Source organism: Rhodnius prolixus, unplaced genomic scaffold, assembly GCF_049639745.1.
Source record: "Rhodnius prolixus isolate KJV_2025 unplaced genomic scaffold, Rpr scaffold_7, whole genome shotgun sequence".
In the NCBI taxonomy this organism is placed as follows: Eukaryota; Metazoa; Arthropoda; class Insecta; order Hemiptera; family Reduviidae; genus Rhodnius; species Rhodnius prolixus.
Window position 1 is genome coordinate 14760661 of NW_027411582.1, and position 13719 is coordinate 14774379.

General features: G+C 33.7%; 1 protein-coding gene across 2 annotated transcripts in view; it reads left to right on the forward strand.

Annotated features, from left to right (window-relative positions):
- The window catches only part of LOC141447041 (5-hydroxytryptamine receptor 1-like), a 590328-nt gene that overhangs the window by 241970 nt on the left and 334639 nt on the right, over window positions 1–13719 (forward strand). The gene's annotated exons all lie outside the window — the stretch shown is intronic.

A 13719-nucleotide genomic window follows, 5' to 3' on the forward strand; every position in this document is an offset into this window, starting at 1 on the left:
CACTATGAAATTGTTAACAAAACATAGTAAGTAAAATTTCAAAACATATAACGGAGAACTGAAATTCAAATTCCAAATAATTTTAATACAGATTTTTCTATATCAATTTATTATTTTAATTTAGTGAGATCCTTGCGCTTGATGCTTGCTGCACAGAGATTTTATATTAGGTTCCAATTTGGTTAGCTGCAGTCTCAAGTCTCCACGTTGTGTTATATCCAGCCGATTTCTTTTTTTTACCAGTAAATCATTTACAGCACTAAATCCACATTCAGCTAAAATTGAAGATGGAAACGGTAGCAATAGTTTTCTTGCACATTTGGTTGAATTTAGGTATTTGATTTCTGTTTCCTCACAAAGCCATCCATCGCTCCTTTTATATGAAATAAAGTTTTAACTGACTCATCATTTTGCAATTCTGCGAGTTCTTCTTGATACTGCATATTTGATATACAGCGATGGGCCAATTAAGTGCCAACAACTGCGCTGTTTAGCGAGTTTTTAAAACGTCCGGGGTTCCCCGCGGCAGACTGCACGCTCCGCGGTGAACCCCGGACGAAGTTTACTTGACGACGCCAATCACCCAGTTGATATTTTGGTCTCGTCAAACGGAATTTTACCTAATAATTATTTACCGCAATTATTTAAGAATTTGCTTTTTTTGTTAAATTTGGCACCGATATCTAGCATTGCATTTAAATGGCCCGGAGCGAAAGGGTTAAAGTCGTGTCGAGTCCATTTTCGAATTGCCCCCCTTAACTATCAAATTGCCCCCCTGGGGGGCGCGGGCCCCACGTTGGGAAACACCGATCTAACCCCTGTATGACGCTATTTGGATTGTGGTTAGCTCAAGGAGCAACAACTTTCTGGTTCGCGTTCTGGCGATCTCCTGGGAAAAAAACGGCCACTAGCCCAAGGAATCTAAGCCTCAACTTTTATTTTGAAAGGAACTTGAAGGGAACAATACTTCCCTCGACAGCGGTTATCTAAAGAACGTACCTTATTCTTCATTCAGTTCCGCACCATCTCTTAACAAACACCAAGTGCTTATCTTGCAGTTTGTTGTTTTTGAAACTAAGAATAGTTTTAATGAACGTTTGTAATTTGTTTGTTTGTTTCCCTTTCAAAGGATATTGTACATTATAACCATTTTGTTTTATCAATATTCCTGTGGTTTCATTTTTTTTTTCTATTTCAATTTAAGCGGTAGCACATCAACGATTCAATGTTTTTCAAACTCTTCAGTTCTAGCTTTTACTAAAGAAGATTACCATGGCAACGCAGCTTATTCCACTTTCCCCCTTCTAGACGTTGTCCAGCGCAACTTTTAATTAGCTTGTGGCTATTACCCTGTGGAAATTTTTCCCAACTACACCCTTGGAAAGTCCCCTTGGGTTTTTCATTCATTTTTTCCTGTGGTTCTTTTATTCTATAATAATTTTCTTCTTTTTTTTACTCCAATACCTGGGATCTCATCCTTTCTCTCGGAAGCAGCAACTCGTATTACTCCTGAACTTATTTCCAGATTTTACCTGCATCAAACAAGGTAGGTTTTAAATTCTATTCTTTTTTCCATTTCTTTGCCTCAACCGTTTATTTGTGTCTGTAGTTACAATCAAGTCAATTAAGGAAGCACCTGTTGAATATCAAACGACTGGTGTAATGAAGGGAATCAATTTAAGAATGATTTCAACAAATGCTACTCTTAAGTTCACCTACGCTACTGCAGTTATCTGTGTGTTATTAGAAAACAAATAATAATTAGAAAGATGTGAAAAACCATTAATTGTCTTAACAATATGAACAAAATGAGAAATCTATAGCTCGTTCTTAGGTTTGGTGGCCATCAAGGAGATAAAGGAGATAGAAAACTTTGTCAACGCATGCCATGCTTGCCGGATGTTAAGGCCGGAGCCAGCGAAAGCAATCTTGAAACCTTGGGCCAAAGACAGATCGGCCCTATGATAGAATTCACGTCGATTACTGCGGGCCCTTCTATGGGAAGATGTTTTTTTTTATAATAACCGAAGCTTTTTCTAGATGGCTTGAAGTGTTTCTTATGGGTGGCAGTATCGATTCAAAACGCGACCATTCAAAAGATATGTGGAACTATTACCAGGTTTGGTACTCCGAAAGTTTTAGTTACTGATAATGGCCCACAATTAGTGAATTGTGAGTCAGGCATTTCAAGATTTTTGCTCGATTTGCTGGAATAAGAGGCACGTACGATCAACTCCGTTACACCCTGCTAGTCAATGGAGCGGCAGAAAATTCTGTAAAATCTTTTAAATTCGGAATAAAGAAACTAATGATCGGGAGCATTTATTTTTCTTTTATATATATATATTAATAAATGTGTGTGAATATTAACAGATGTGCTCCTTGTTAATCTAAAACTAAATTTCTCACTTTAAATGCCCCATCCACGAAATAATAAATATCGTTTAATTGCTTTCCCTCGAAATACCCCAAATTATCTACTCCGAACTGAGTTGAGTATAAGAGAGTTAAAAATTAAAATATTTTCCAGAATAATTAATTGGTTAGACAAGATACAGAAAATGTCACCAGATCGTCTTCCCAAAATTTGCTTTGAAAAATTGCTGGAATTAGATTGTTCTCCTCATAATTCCGTAGAACTTAATTGGGCCTCTCAGGTAAAACAGCTTTTTATAGTGATAGGAGAACAGAATATATGGGAAAACCAAAATAACTATGAATTCAAGAAACTGAAAACGGATTTGGTTTCTAAGTTAACCAACCACTCTTTCTCACAGGATGTTGTCCGGATATTGAATTCCAATTATAACCCTTTTTACAGGAAAATATCTTCTTTGGACTTTGTTGAGCCCTATAGCAACTTTAAATGCTCTATCATCAAAACAAGAATTATATGTCAGTTGCGAATTTCCTGTATTAAATTAATAAGATTATTTCACAAAGGGATTAGTTATGTGCTGGATAGCTCAAAAAGTTGCCCGATATGTAATTCAGGTGAAAGTGATGACTTAAATCACTTCTTTATAGGTTGTCCCTTGTTGGCAAACCTGAGAGAAAGATTTCTGCGGGATTATATCCAAAATTGTAGCGAACCTCTTGTGGATTTGCTACAAGTATCGAGTTTAAAGCAATTAAACGATATTTTTAGATTCATAAAGTTTATCGCCTGCAATATTAATCCAAACTTGAAGGCTGGCTACTCGCACTAACGATCCCTAGAAAATTCTTGAACAAAAAGAGACTTTGGGGTAATATTAAAACTGTCCGGTAGGACAGTTGTATAAGGGTTGATCATCAAAAACTGCACGAAAAAGCGTCACGTTGAAAAACACCCAACTTTGACAATTTTTTTCTCTTTTTCTATAAAAGATAAAATTCCCAAATTTTCTTTAAAATATACTGCAAATCCTCCTTTATAAATGTAATTTTTTGCAACAACTCAGATCTAATAGATTTCGAGTAAAAAGTGGCCGAAAATGAGAAAAAACGGCTTTTTCAAAAAATGTTCTTGTTGTTGTTGTTGTTGTTGTTGTTGTTGTTGTTGTTGTTGTGTTCTTGTTACCTTTTTTGTGAACAACGTAGCGCCTAAACGCGCGAACCGATTTCCATGAATGAGGTGTCATTCCATTCGGAATTTTATGTAGATGTGCCTTTTGGGGGTCTCAACGCTGTACATGGAATGGGAAAGGAGTTAGCCCCATTTATGTAAGGCCCCCTCCAAAATTATTATTACTAATTACTCTGTAAATCTTGGCCCGATTTTGATGAAATTTGGCAGGAAGAAAGGGTTAGGACTCCCCTAAAGTACCATTAAAGCGACGTTCTGCTCTTACATCTATTAAGGGGAAGTTTTGCAATCATTTAAAATTATCGTTTCGTGAACCTGTTTTCTTCAATGATGTGTTATTTGGTTCAAAAAGTGATGTAGATTTGCATTTTTATAGTTAATTTTAATCAACCCTTATACTTAACTTTTAAAACTGTAAGTTTTTGTTAAGGAGATACTTATCGGGATTTAAACAAATCCATGCTGCGCAATTCAACTATTCCACATACTTATTTCCGAAGGTTTTCTGTACGGATTTTTCGAGATTCTTGAATTTCTGGAAAAAAGAAAATAGATAACTATAAAGTAATTTGAGAAAAATTGGGAAGACCTCCAATAGTTCCTTTTTTGCTCTTAAAAGCTGAATTGAAAAGAACAGAAGTTTTAAATAAGGACAAAAAAGAAAGAGTACAAATGAAACATTTAAACTTATTTAAATTCTAGTATGGTTCAATTGTTTTAAAAGAACTTCCGTTCAGGGTATGCCGGAAATTAGCATAAAGTCAATTGTAACCTAAACTTTCAACTACAAAATTATATATAATGTAAGTTAAAGTTAACAGACATAACAATTGACAAAAGAGTTTTCCAAAAGTTTAAAATTTCGCTCTTTATTATAATGAAGTATAAAGTTAACCTCTCAGTTTGTGACGTGAATACGGTAATGGAATATATACACTGCACAGCATCTTGTATCTAAGTAATATATAAATAGCCGTGGCAAACTGTTATCCATCAAACTACATTCATGGTCGTCCATTTTTGTTATTTCTTAATTTAGTATAACCAAACGTTTTAATAGCCAACTGTTTGTATTTAGTAATAGTAATTGGCCCTTTTTAATGGTTAATAAATGTTTTTAGTTATTTTTCTACTTTACTTTTTTTTATTTTGACTTTCTCCTAATTGCGTTAGGTTACGTCATCATCGTGTCTAATTAGCGATATCGAGTTTTGCATCGGAATTCTCCTAAAGAATTAACTCTTAAAAATTAGCCTCTCTCACAAACATTGTGTGCTTTTGGGTGAGTAGATTGTGTTTGTATCCATTGTACCAAAATCAAAACAAAACAGATACACCGTTTGACATTTACCTTAGCTGCGCTAACGGCGGTTATTGTAACAAGGTTTGTGGTTAAAATCAGTCAACTGATGAATCAGTCAACAATTTTTTACTAAATTCCATTTTTTTGAGTTTTTTTTAAGAATTTTCTGAAATAGTTTCAACGATTTCCTTTAAATTAATTGCACTAAATGCAATTGCAGTTCTTGTTAATTTTATTTAAAAAAATTTCTCCTAAAATTCGATACTTTTCTGCGTAAGGCATTCCTTTAACATGCTATTACCGTTTGTTGGTCTGTCTTGACCAACTGAATTACTAATAATCAATTGCGAGATTGAATTTCCAAATTTGAAGAAATATGGTCGAACGAAAAAACCCTTTTTCTTTATTTTAAGATATTTCTCTCTCAAAAAAGATTCTTCGATTTTATTTAAACTTTATACAATGAATATAATCACAAAAATGTTCATCTTTAATAAAGATTTTTCTACGCAAATTCTGTTAAGGATTCTTTTACGAGAGAAGTAGGGCACATTCCTTGTAAAGAGGTAAGAATTAAATGTGACTAAGGTTAAAAAAATGAAAATAATAAACGTGAGTTATAACTTAGAGGAAATGGTAATGTTGGAACCCTGCTGGTATTATGGAACCTTATAATATTTAGGCAGCAAGTGATCTTGTGTTAACAGTATCCGGCTTAAACTGTCTCTAGAAAGCACTAGTGTGCAAAGCAGGTGGTTGGTTCAATTGCTGCTGTATGTTCAACTTGAAATTTTCAATTTTGTTTTTATAGATTCTTGAAAACTTTAAGAAGGCAGGTTCAAACTGTTATTTTAGTTTTATTAACAAAATAGTGGTAGTTATCCGCACTATATAGTGGTTCAAAGGGATGCATTACAGCGATATTCATTTGTGAATTGTGATTCAGTACTTATGTCTCCCAATTTTTTTTGGTTACGTATCAAATCCAAGTTAGTGATGTTTGTTTTATGGCACTTTAAAAATTTACTTCTGATCTCTCTGAAATATTTTCAAAATATCTATTGTACCCTATTTGAAAATAAGTAAATTAACCTTAGATTTGAAATATTTCCTAACATTTTCTCAAATATTTCAGAGAGATCAGTAGTAAATGATTAAAAGGCAATTTGTAACCTTTGACTTCCTTATTTTAAGACAGCCTACTTTAAAATTGACTATTGGTCCATCTAAAAGAGTTTTTCAATGAATTAAACAACTTGGACAAACTAACACTGTTGAGTGCTAGTGAACACGTTTTATTGCAAAAACAAACGTAATTTCTCATACGAAGATAAAAGGAATCCTGGAAGATGATATACCGTTTGAAAGCCCATTAGATAAGGAAACTTTTATAAAAAGTGCCAGCAACTAGGTCTGGATAATGATCACATAAGGGGCTAATGAGTTTTCTTAAAAATTTCGATTACTTTTATTTATCCAGCATTCGATGGAAGATTGAGGCTGTTTGGAGAATGACTTATGCTTCGAATTGGTGTCAATTTTTAGAAAATTTATCTATCTTTCTAACCGTGTCATCAGAATCGAATTCGGACTAAAACTTTCTGAGTAATAACATTTTTATTGCAAAAAAGTAATGTTTTTAGAAAAACGTCACTCAAGAACAGTGGAAAATATGAAGTTGGCCAATACGTCATTGAACTCCACTTTAGATATACTACACACAGTAGGTCTATGGACAATACTTACTGGTTCACCCTGCATAGTAGTATATCTAAAAATGTCTTAAGAGTATTTCTACCAGATTTTTTGTTCACCAATTGTACCGGAACTATATGTCTTTGAAGTAAGTGGTCCATCTTAACTCATAATCCAAAAAAGCAGCCGGAAATCCAAAATTTAATTTCCATGTTTAGGCGCCGCCGACGACAATACGACAATTTCATCAACTTCCTAATTTTTTAGGCTTGCTTAAACTTTGCTATCCAACTTGTGCTACCCAATAAACAATATGTCAGTGTAACAATGGAAGGTTATTTGTTATTCTATTTTACAAATAAAGCGGTAACTTGTGAGACACTAGAACAATACGGCTGCCTTACTGTCTCTGTCGACATATTGTCTCGACAATTTATCGACTAGGGATCGTTGTTTAACGATAAGACTGGATTTATATACATATATATATATATATATATATGAAAATATATATATATATATATATATATGAAAATATACGACTCCTTTAGGTCGTACCTCCCCTTACCTTGAGGTTAGCGCTACCCTAGGCATGCTGAAATAACAATTTTCTGTCTCGTTCAGTAGAGCTCTCTGTATAAAAGAACAGTTTTCCCGCTGTAGGAAAACATAGCTAGCTTTTCCGGCTGCTTATACTAACTCTTGTCTGATTCATAATATATATTCGGAAAGTTATTCTGTTTGGGAAAATGCTGTATTTCACTTAAGCTTGTCTCTAGTAACTCAATTATTAAAATGAATTTTGTTTTATTTATTTATTTTTCTATGCCTTCTGAATAAATATTGAAATATTTTGGATATTTGTTATTTTAAAAACAATTTTCTTATTTTTGTATCCAAAAATTCACAATTTCAGAACTAGAATATTGTTATTCAATTTTTTTAATTTATAAATAATAACATATAATTTCCTATAGGACTGAGATTACAAAGCGTGCCCTTAAAATTGATCGTTAATATTTTTAAAAAAAAGGAAGCAACGAGAAAGGAAGTACGTAATTACTAAAAATAACTTAGTATTGCATAAAAATAAACTATTTACTAAAAGTTAAAACATATTCACGCTACACCAAACGAGATTTTGGCTGATAGTCGATACATAACAGCAGATGACAAAAAGATGCAAATGTGATATACAGTATCAAAATGCAATTATCTTTATTTTATTTTTTAGTAAACCCACTTTATTTTATACAGCTAAAAATTTACATATTTGCAGTCAGTTTTAAAAATACGAAACAAATAAAAAAGCTACACAGATTCAGTTGAGGTTCAATAAAAATAAATGGTAAAACAATTACAATTCAACAGTTAACTTTTAGACTTAAGTGAATAATTTTTAAAAATGCGTAATTTTGTATTAAGTACAATTATTAAAACAATTAGGGTAAAGTCGGGAGAGATGGCCAACGGCCGAAATTTAACCGAAACGTCGTCCGACGGCGCTGCATGACCTCTCAAGTGATGAACCTTCATGTCTGACTACAGTGAGCTTATTTTGAGTCTGTATCAAAGCGTTATTAATTAACTCAGAGTATAAAAAACATTATCGTCTTAACAAAATTTTTATGATAGTTACATACTGCGTGCTGCAGCGAATGCATTTGTCGAAATTTTAGTGTTGCTTTTTACATATTATGAAAGTACAGTATACGAGGGTCGTTTGAAAAGTCCGTGCGAAAATAAAAACTACTTAATTTTTTGGGGTAAACCTTTTTTATTTTTCAACATAGTCTCCTTTTAGGCTTATACACTTCGTCCAACGCTGCTCTAGTTTGTTGATCCCTTCCGAATAATAGGATTTGTCCAAGTCTGAAAAATAGCCATTCATTTCTGCAATCTCCTCCTCGTTTGAATAAAATCTTTTTCCCGCCAGCCATTTCTTCATATTGGGGAACAAATAGTAGTCCGAGGGAGCCAAGTCTGGAGAATAGGGGGGATGTGAAACGAGTTGGAACCCTATTTCCATTAATTTTGCGTCCACAACTGCTGAGGTGTGAGCTGGTGCGTTGTCGTGATGGAAAAGGACTTTTTTGTGGGCCAATCGTGGGCGTTTTTCTTGCAGCTCGGTTTTCAAACGGTCCAATAACGATGAATAATGTGCACCTGTAATAGTTTTACCCTTTTCCAGATAGTCGATGAGGATTATTCCTTACGAATCCCAAAAGACAGTCGCCATAATCTTTCCGGCCGAAGGAACGGTCTTCGCCTTTTTTGGCGCAGATTCCCCCTTGGTAACCCATTGTTTAGATTGTTCTTTGGTCTCAGGAGTGTAGTGATGTATCCATGTTTCACCCACAGTGACGAAACGACGCTTAAAGTCCTGCGGATTCTTCTGGAACAGCTGCAAACCGTCCTTGCAACACTTCTCACGATTTCGATTTTGGTCAAGCGTGAGCAATCGCGGCACCCATCTTGCGGATAGCTTTGTCATGTCCAAATGTTGATGCAAAATATTATGTACCCGTTCATTCGAGATGCCCACAGCACTAGCAATCTCACGCACCTTCACTCTTCTGTCATCCATCACCATATTATGGATTTTATCATTGATTTCTGGAGTAGTAACCTCAACAGGGCGTCCAGAACGTTCAGCGTCACTTGTGCCCATATGGCCACTCCGAAAATTTTGAAACCACTTATAAACTGTTCTAATCGAAGGTGCAGAGTCACCATAATGTTTATCAAGCTTCTCTTTAGTCTCCTGAGGCGTTTTGCCTTTCATAAAGTAGTGTTTAATCAACACACGAAATTCTTTTTCGTCCATTTTTTGAAAATCACTCGACTTCCTCGATTCAAACGAATGCCAAACACAAAGAAATAGACCGATCTGGCTGAAACTTGGTGTGTGTTCTTCCAAGAGATGCTACTAACTAAAAATAACCTCGATACGCGCCAGTAGTGCTATCTCTCTGACTTTGCACGGACTTTTCAAACGACCCTCGTACATTAATGAATCCTAACTTCTAAAACTGTCAAAAATTACGCGTTGAGTTATGTTTATCATGTTGGCCATCTCTCTCTAGCATTCGGGACAGATGGCCGCACCAACAGTAGGGATAGATGGCCAATTATTTTTACTTTTTTATTTTTTTGAATATATTGGTTTCGTGACCGTAAATTACTAAATTAGGGATTTAGAATTGGCGAGGAATCGGTCAAATAAAAACAAGAACTCGTCTTTTTCGCCAACGTTTCGACAAATATATTCCCTTCTTCAGGGCCTGGATATTACAAATACAAAAATACAAACAATTTAGAGAATGAGTAATATAGAAAATCACTTACCAAAATTAACAATTAACAAAAACGTTAAACACAAAACATCAGAAAAACCGAACTTTTGTGGCGGTATCTGTGTGTATTGTTTTATAGTGTTCCATTTTTTGGGCAATTATGTTGACTACCTATTCTGTATCTATGTAAGGGTTGGTAAGGGTTTGTAGTTTTTCCGATGTTTTGTGTTTAACGTTTTTGTATTAAAAGAAATTTCCCAGTATCTACTGTATTTACTCTTTTGTCAAAGTTTAACATTATAATTAGTCTGTTGTATCTGTCCCATCTCTTTATAGTCATTACCGAAATACCGAAAAAAATTAATAAAATAAATAGAAAAAAAATATATATATATTATTGAAATTATTAAAAAAAGTAAATATTAAGTAACCATTTATGGTTTTCTGTGTTTTACTAGTGCAATTTCATTTACAATATGTGGCCATCTCTCCCTAATTGCACTGGCCAACTCACCCAACCCAGTGGGGATAGATGGCCAATTACTATATTTTTTTTGTAAGAATCAAAAAATGTTTCCCTTAGCATTTTTTCTGAAATTTTTACCCTATCTTATGTTTGTGAGCGTATGAGGTTTCCAAAAATAATAATAAAGTAAGCCTAGCCCTTACCAAAAATTTGCAGGCACCCTCCAAATAAAATGGTGGCCATCTCACCCTATTTTACCCTAAGCTTAATTTAAAATGACCGAACACTTGTATTTTAAGTGGTGAGTATGTTACGAGATCAACAGGTCATAACAGATATTAATTACTTCATACAAGTGTCATTTTCTACATTCGTATTTGGCGGGTACCCATATGTACCCGCCAAATACGAATGTTTATCCATAAAAGCTGTATTTAGAAGGAAGTTTTAGTCGAACTTCTGTAATATTAACTTCCGAAATTATTTGATACAGATTTAATTTACATTTATTTTATCTATTATTCGTTATTTAATCTTTGTTAATTGTATTTTTCTGCAACCATGTAGGGAAGTTCTCATTACTCAATTAAAATCAGCTGTGTAATGCCCAACTTCCCACACTAGTGGGGAAAAATTCCCATTAGTGTCACTTTCCTCACTAGTGAGTGGAAAAACTTTATTGTGCTTCCTTGATATAAGAAGTTTTGTTATTAAATATTTTCTGTAAAATTTTAATAAGCTTATTTAACGTAACTAAATAATTAAAAAACGAATATTAAAAAATAAAATAAAAATTGAAAGGAATATAGAAATAAAAATAATACTTTAATAAATAATTAGATATTTTTAATTATAACAGTTAAAAAGGTTATAGTGTTACCTTATAGAAATTTAAAATGGATTCTAGTGATTCCTGTTTAGAAAACACTCCTCCATCAATAAAAGAAACAGCAGAAAATGTAATAAGTAATGTAAATACGTAAGTAATGTAAATAATTGTAATATAACAATAAATGTTTATAATAAATAAATTACTTTTTGTAGACTGTAAAAATGAAATTTTTAATTTTATTAGTTAATAAATCTAATGGTTGCAGAAAAAATATAATATTTAACTCGAGTGTAAAGTATTTTCCTCACACTCGGCAATTTGCACTTGCACTCGCCTTGCTTCGCTCGCTCGTGCGTGCAAACCCTGCCTCGCGTGAGGAAAAGTACTACTTTCCACACTTGTTAAATAAATAACTATTATCCTTGGCAATTTAAATGTTACCCGTTTAATTGTTTAACAAATAAAGCGTGGGATAAATTCTTTTACTAATTTTTAAAATACAAGTCTTTCTCCCTAGACACCTGTTATTTCTAAATTCGCATCGAAAGGATTTTGAAAATTGGCTTAACGAAGGGAATTGGGTTGGTTCATTAAACAATTTTTGAAGTTCTTTTTTTCCAAAAATGACTCACTACTTTCTATAATCTTGTTATACTCGTTACATTTATATGCAGGTATTCTAATGAGGAATACCTGTAACATCTTGAAAAATTTACTGTTCTCCTGCGAAAAAGTGTTAACGTAGATTCACTCTTTTTATTTTCTTTTAAGTCTGTTATTTTCTTTTAAGAAGTTTTAAATTTGTTTATAAAATCGAATTAGATTAGAAGTACGTGTACCTTTTATATTTAATAGGTTATTTGACTAATTGACAACAATAATAATTATGTTCATAGTTATGTTAAAATTATGAAACAGTTAGTTACATTAATAAATGTAAATATTTATAATTGTTACCCATTCAGGATATTGTTTGTCCTTCAATAATTTTACACATGTTCAAGGATAAAAACACACGCACACATTCACAACTTTAAACAATTAACTCATCATCATTATATTTGATGAACAGTCAATGGTTGACTGTTATAGTTTGGGTGACACTTTTATGATGAATGCTAAATAAGCATTTATTTGGTTGCATTTGAATACTTTTGTCAACAACAGATGTTGTTTTTTTGGTTAATTTATAGACTTGTAATTTATTGTGTTGTGAAGGTTTCAATTTTAATTATTCTTATTACTGTTCTGAAAAACGTAATAGATAATCTTTTTTGTTTTAATTTATTTGCTATTCACAATTTACAAAGAATAAAATGTAATAAGTGAATATGATAAACGAACAGGATCAGCTTGACAAGAGAAGCTGCCCACCGGCAACACTCTCGCTGGAGTTTCTAGTACTATTGAAGATTGTCACGAGGCCAACAGCGTTTCAATCGTCGTGGAGGACGGTCTGGAGCTCTTGAACAAGAGGATTGGTACAGAATGGAAGAGAGTCAAAAGAATTTTCTATATTTAGATTTAGATTCGTCAGTTACGTATGAGATTTTGAGGTCGTTATGGAGGGTGGAGTTAGAGACATAAAATGGAGAATTCGTAATCTGACGGAGTATTTTGGATTGGAAGGACTGGGGATCTTTTGTGAATTAGAAAGTTTGGCTGAACCCCACAGTTCGAGTCCGTAAGTCCAGATCGGTTTGAGTATGCAGTTGTATATTACGTCTTTTATGTTCCAGTAGCAGCATAGATTGTCTGCCAATTAGTCGCAGTAGTAATTTGTTTCGTCGGTTGAGTTCTAGTGTGCGGATTCCACGTTAGACTTTTGTCGATGTACATCCCAAGGTAGCGAACTAAATTAGCAGAAGAGGAAGAGGAATTGAGTTAAAACTTATAGAGGGACGAGAATTACGACGCAGAGTAAAAGTTATCTGTTCGCACTTTTGAGTATTGAATTTGACTCTCCACTTTTTCGCCCAGGGTTCTGTAGTTTGTGTAGATGAGATTGTAGATGTGAGGAAGCTGTAGTGGCGTCTGAGTTAGAAGAGAGAATAGCAGTATCGTCAGCGTAAGTGCAGAACAGTGTGTGCAGAGTCTGTTGGTAGGTCAGATGTGTACACAGTATAGAGAAGCGGTCCGAGAATACTACCTTGAGGTACACCAGCCCGTGCCAGAGAGTAGTCGGAAGAGGCAGATCCACAACTTATCTTAAAGAAGCGGTCGGTGAGAAATGCTAGTAGAATTAAGTAATAAGTTGATGGAAGAGCACTCTTTAACTTCCACAATAGTCCTGGGTGCCAGTCTCGATCAAAGGCCTGAGCCATGTCGAGAAAGGCCCCACAGTAGATAATCTTATTTTTTATTTATTATCTCCAACTTGCGATCTGGAAGATTCTTTAGATCAATATAGTTTTAGACTTTACTTTGTTTTTGTCTACTGCCAATAACCTTTCCATATCTTCCTATGTAATGACCTATTAATTTAAGTTGAACTTTTATTTATCAATATTTATTTCTAAATATTCTAAAACTCATAATTATCCTTACTTGTTCTAAGGT